We start from the raw sequence: 6239 nt of genomic DNA, 5'->3' as shown, positions 1-6239 counted from the left end.
TTTTTATTTTACCAGTTAATGCCCACTGAGCTATTAGAATCTTTTTCAGAAGCGACCTGGCCACTAATGATAGCTCAACGTAGTGGCTCATCGTGTGGAAAAACCAGAGGACCTGGAGAAAAATCCATGCGACCACGGGAAAACAGAGACAAGCAAACTCCACGTATACATCCATAAGAAGGTTTTTTTGTTAGATCGCGTAAATATATAAATGTGTCTTTAAACCGACCACCACCCGACACAGCCAACTAGTAAGGGAACGTGCCAATTCGTCACTAGTACAGCACACCGGTGTGTTGGAGAGCCAAGCCACAACATTTACTGAGTCAACGTACATTATGCGAGCCCTTTGAACTTAACGACACATTTATATATTTAAGCGATCTTACCCAAAAAACCTTTATTATGGATGATATTTCTCGCGAAAGTCCAAATATACAACTGGGTGTCTGGATCAGGATCGAACCCACGACCTCTTGCATAGCAGACGAGGGAGATCATATCTCGCCACCGCAGTGCCCCAAGACGTTCAGGTGTTAGATGTCCATCACCTTGATACCAGCAAGAAGCCCCCCCCCCCCCCATGCCTGGGCACCTCTGCCTGTGTGCAGGGTGGAAGCGCGGAGCAGTGGCGTATCAGTCGGCACGCTGCGCTACGAACCTGACGATCTGGGTTCGATCCCTGGTTCGCCAGTGAAGGTTCCCTGAACCGATTCGGGGCCACCCCTCAGCCTCAACTGAGTAATCCGGTGCGGTGTGTAAACATCGCTACTGGGGAGACAAAGGCGGCCAGGCGTGGTGCCCTTGCGTGCCGTTTCGGCTTTGATAGGTGCTCGCTTACAGCACTTTCCCCAGCAGTCTGTTACAGACTATACGGGGGTCTTTGTCTTTGTGTGTGCAGGGTGGAGGTCGGAGTGTTCGCGTGCGGGCCCCGCGCCCTGTGCGAGGGCGTTCGTCGACGCTGCGCTCGCCACTGCAGCGCGGGCCAGACCGGGCGGCCTTCAGGTTCCACCAAGAGGCGGACTGACAGAGCCCCACACAGCGCGTCTCGTGCACCTACCAGCTGTCATCACAACAGCGTGTCTCAAACAACAGTTGTCATCACAACAGCCTGTCACAACCAACAACTGTCACCACAACAGGCTGTCACAACCAACAGCTGTCACCACAACAGCATGTCACAACAACAGTTGTCATCACAACAGCCTGTACAACAACAGTTGTCATCACAACAGCCTGTCACAACCAACAGTTGTCATCACAACAGCCTGTCACAACCAACAGTTGTCATCACAACAGCCTGTTTAACCAACAGCATCATCTAAACTATCCTAACATCTATCGTTCCTTTATTCCTGTGTAGCTGGATTGTCTCTAATTTACCATTCATGAAGGAGGCGTCCGCATCGGCCTGTTGATTCCGTGATGCGGTCGGTTCGATGCTGACACGACCGGTGTTTTCGAGGGTGTAATGTGAGAGGTGCATTTTGTACATTTCCCACTTCACCCAGCGCGTTGAGTTCCATGTGGTGGCCTTGTCTCTACATTATCGTTATTATCATCATTCTACTCCTAGTGATCTTCCTGAACAATGTGGACACACATGCGATAAGAGGGGGCATGTTTTTAATTACTTAATATTGTTTTCATTTAAACAAAAAAACAACTAAAACTGAACTATTTTTTTCCAGGTGAGGGCTATATCGCTTTTCTTCAGAAGCGACGTGGTTGTCACAAATGATAGCTCAACGAAGTGGCTTATCATCATGTGGACATTTATAGCGGCCAAATAAGTGAAACCATACACTAAACTATTGTTTTATTTAAATATTCATCATGCTTTGATAGTTTACCCACTCGCAGAGTGCGTTTAACATTTAACCCACAGCTCGATTAATAGTCTGCTCGCATTCGCTCTGGCTGTTTTTCACACTTTGTTAGCAGTACCGAAATAAATAAAAATGTACTCACAGTAACCATCTCCATACATACCGTGTTGTGTTGTTGTTGTTAAACAATCACTCCGCGCGTAACTTCGCAGTGTTTCCAGTCGCCGTGTTTATTGTCCCAAATATAAGATGCGCCGGAGAGTAAGACGCAGCAACCTCACACGAATATGGTCAACACACTCACCTTTCGGATTGTAAAATACAGGCACTCCTCTACTTACGACTTACGAACTTTCAGAGATACGAACAAACCTGTACGTATGTCCAGTTGCATGTTCAGATCGAGAGTCGTAAGTTCAACCGCCGCGCAATAGATGGCGGTGGTGGCATCTACATCTGCAGAACATGAAGAACCAGTGGCATCTACATCTGCAGAACGTGAAGAACCAGTGGCATCTACATCTGCAGAACATGAAGAACCAGTGGCATCTACATCTGCAGAACGTGAAGAACCAGTGGCATCTACATCTGCAGAACATGAAGAACCAGTGGCATCTACATCTGCAGAACATGAAGAACCAGTGGCATCTACATCTGCAGAACATGAAGAACCAGTGGCATCTAAGTCTGCAGAACATGAAGACCCAGTGGCATCTACATCGACAGAACGTGAAGAACCAGTGGCATCTACATCTGCAGAACATGAAGAACCAGTGGCATCTACAGGAGATTATACAACTCTTACGAACAGACCTCTGGAACCTAACTCGTCCGTAAGTAGGGAAGTCCCTGTATATATATTTTTAAACACCAACACATCAGCCTTAAAAGGAAATATATAACAGGCAACGTTTCGGTCAATGGCCCTTTTCTTCATAGCACGTGCAAAAAATAACGAGTTACCGAATGATAAGACGCAGCGCCCAAGGTTTGTTTTGATATCCACAGACGGGATACGACGGAAGGGGACACGAGTCTTCGTGGGCCGAATTAACTGAACAATAAAACGATCAACTTCACTGTCAAATAACAAACGTTACTTAACAACAAATCAAGATTTACTTAACAACAACAACGACGCAATATCGATGGGTCCTTGTTTTGCCAGTATCAAAAATGATGAAACATGAATCGGTGTTGACCCTTTCTGGCAGTAAGAAAGGAGTGGTGTTTAGATGTTCAAGCACCAAAGAGATGATACCTCTTGCAAGGCATCAAGTCTGCATCGACCACGCACGTTATTTGTGGCAACACATGCAAATAAACATGCTCTGATCATGTTATACGCATTGTCTTTGGAACTGATTGGTCTACACCAGGGACAGCTTTCTTTAAGGCCCAGTCTCACCGCCAGTGTTAGACCAGAGGACAGCACAAGGCGAACGGGACAAAGACACTGCAGCGTGGCAGAGCATTTATAGGTAAAACCTATCACTGTTTCATCATATTCTTTGGGTCTTTCAGTAAAGTCACGTAGATAGGTTCAAAGAAAATTACAAAAACTTTCAAAAAAACTACGACGTTTCGATCGCAACACAAGCGTTCGTCATCAGGAAGAGGGGATTAGCTTCTAAAGTTTCATCATTTTGAGACTGGAAAAAAGGTCCCATAGATATTACTGCTCAATAATTGCATTGTCTTTGTGCTGTTCGCCGTTTGCTGTTCTCTGGTCTGGCACAGAGACTGAGACTTGGCCATCAAGAAGTCTGCCGTCTCTCGTGGAGGACGATCAGTTTAATAAACAATGCATCCCGCCATTCTTATCAGAGCATGTTTGTGTGCATGTTTTCCCACAGGTAACGTGTGGTTAAAGCAGACCTGCAAAATGTATCATCAATTTGGTGTTTCAACATATAAACACACCTCCTGTTTTATTGCCAGAAAGGGTAAAAAACAAAGTCACAATCCTCATTGTTTTAACAACGCATTTAAATTGATCAACAATTGCCGAATGTGCATTCGGAAGACCGGCGGCTGCCGCCCCAATGTTATTGGGCTGCTGCGGGGGCGCGAATCAGCGCGCGGCAACCACCGAACGCGCCGCTTCGGTTTTTGTTGTTGACGTCCCCGCGTCGCCCCTGGCAACAACGGGGCTTGTGTACACAGAAGTAGCGCCGGCCGATTGAGACTGCGGGGACGGCGCGCAGCGATATGCGGGAAGGCGGCTCCGTTGCGGACAACCGAGAGAAAACTAAAAAATAATTCATTTAAAATCAACAACAAAACGAACGAAGAGATGCATGCGGCAGCATTTAGTAGTGTAAGTTAGTAAACTTTAATATAAACCCGCGGTTTGCGCGCGCGCTATATTTACCTGCGGCGGAGCGGTGCGTCAGTCGGTCTCCATGGAGACGGGAAGGCCGCGGCCCAACTGAGAATTTAACTTTTTTGAAGAATCCAACCCCCAGAAGCTCTCTCCTACATCTCTCACTCACCTCTCATCTCCCTCTCATCTCTCTCATCTCTCTCATCCCCTCTCTCATCTCTCTTGTCATCGCTCTCATATCTCCCTCATCTCATCTCCCTCTCATCTCCGTCTCTCACTCATCTCTCATCTCACCTCTCATCTCACTTCATCCTCTCTCCTCTCCTTCACCTCTCTCATCTCCCTCACCTCTCTCATCTCCCTCACCTCTCTCATCTCCTCTGTCGCTCCGCTTCACGTCCACGTCGCGGTTCGCCCCCCGAGGGAGGCGTCTCTGGTGGAGCTCCGAGTCGCTCGCCCAGCAGGGAGATGGCGGCGTTCCTAGCGCAGCAGCCCCAGAGCGAGGCCTACTACACCTTCACGAGCCGCCCGCGACCCGTGCCGCTACGGGCCCCCTACAGACAGACGTGAGTCTCATCACTACTTCACTACAGGCAGACGTGAGTCTCTATCATCACTGCTTCACTACTTCACTACAGGCAGACGTGAGTCTCTATCATCACTACTTCACTCTTCACTGCTTCACTACAGGCAGACGTGAGTCTCTATCATCACTGCTTCACTACTTCACTACAGGCAGACGTGAGTCTCTATCATCACTACTTCACTGCTTCACTACAGGCAGACGTGAGTCTCTATCATCACTGCTTCACTACTTCACTACAGGCAGACGTGAGTCTCTATCATCACTGCTTCACTACTTCACTACAGGCAGACGTGAGTCTCTATCATCACTACTTCACTGCTTCACTACAGGCAGACGTGAGTCTCTATCATCACTGCTTCACTACTTCACTACAGGCAGACGTGAGTCTCTATCATCACTACTTCACTGCTTCACTACAGGCAGACGTGAGTCTCTATCATCACTGCTTCACTACTTCACTACAGGCAGACGTGAGTCTCTATCATCACTACTTCACTGCTTCACTACAGGCAGACGTGAGTCTCTATCATCACTGCTTCACTACTTCACTACAGGCAGACGTGAGTCTCATCACTACTTCACTACAGGCAGCCGTGAGTCTCTATCATCACTACTTCATTGCTTCACTACAGGCAGACGTGAGCCTATATCCACTCCTTGACTGATGCCAGCCGTGAGTCTCTCTCATCACTGCTTGACTAAATCCTTGACTGATGCCAGCCGTGAGTCCCCATCTCTGTATTCCGTCACCCGTGACCGGCACCAGCGATGTTAAGTTTGGCCTCCCTGGACGAGGAGGCTCGTGAATGAACGCTGCTGGTCAAGTGCCACCGTCTTGGTGGATTATTCGAGAGCTGCTGGGCAAGTTGGAGGCGGTCGCCGTCCCAACATCGCCGGACAGGAAATTCTCAGCGAGGTGGCAGAGTGGACAGCACAGGCGGCGCATCTGTATCAAGTGACCCATAACGCACCGCTCCCTCCCGTGACCTCTTGCGTGTGTGTATGTCGAACTAAATTTCGCACCGGGGCGAAGGCAACCGTGCACCTAGCCTGGCACATGGGTCAACCCACAACACCTGGGTCTGTCCGGTGACATTCTTCCAGCAGCAGCGGGAGCCTTCCGTGATCCACGCCTCTGGCGACGGTCTAGATGTACACCTAGCCTGGCACAAGCGCCGTGGTGACAGCTACTTGGCGGTGAACGTCGGCCGCTGTCAACGTCGGACGCTACGTTAACAATTGGCAGTGCCGGACATGATACGTCGTTCCTTTGAACTGGGAGACACTTTTGGCTTTTGAGAAAACAATGCGATGTAAGATATTGTTTTGTTTTGCCCCATGTTGGGGAGAGGATGATGATGACGACGATGGTGGTGGTGGTGGTGACGTTGCAGGGACGATGGCTTGGATCGCTTTGGCAACATCATGTACGACCGGCGCGTTGTGCGTGGGAACACGTACGCGCAGCACTTGCAGCCCACGGTGAGGCCATCGACGA

The sequence above is a fragment of the Callorhinchus milii genome, unplaced genomic scaffold, assembly GCF_018977255.1.
Source record: "Callorhinchus milii isolate IMCB2004 unplaced genomic scaffold, IMCB_Cmil_1.0 Scaffold526, whole genome shotgun sequence".
Lineage (NCBI taxonomy): Eukaryota > Metazoa > Chordata > Chondrichthyes > Chimaeriformes > Callorhinchidae > Callorhinchus > Callorhinchus milii.
This window is presented reverse-complemented; position numbering follows the sequence as displayed.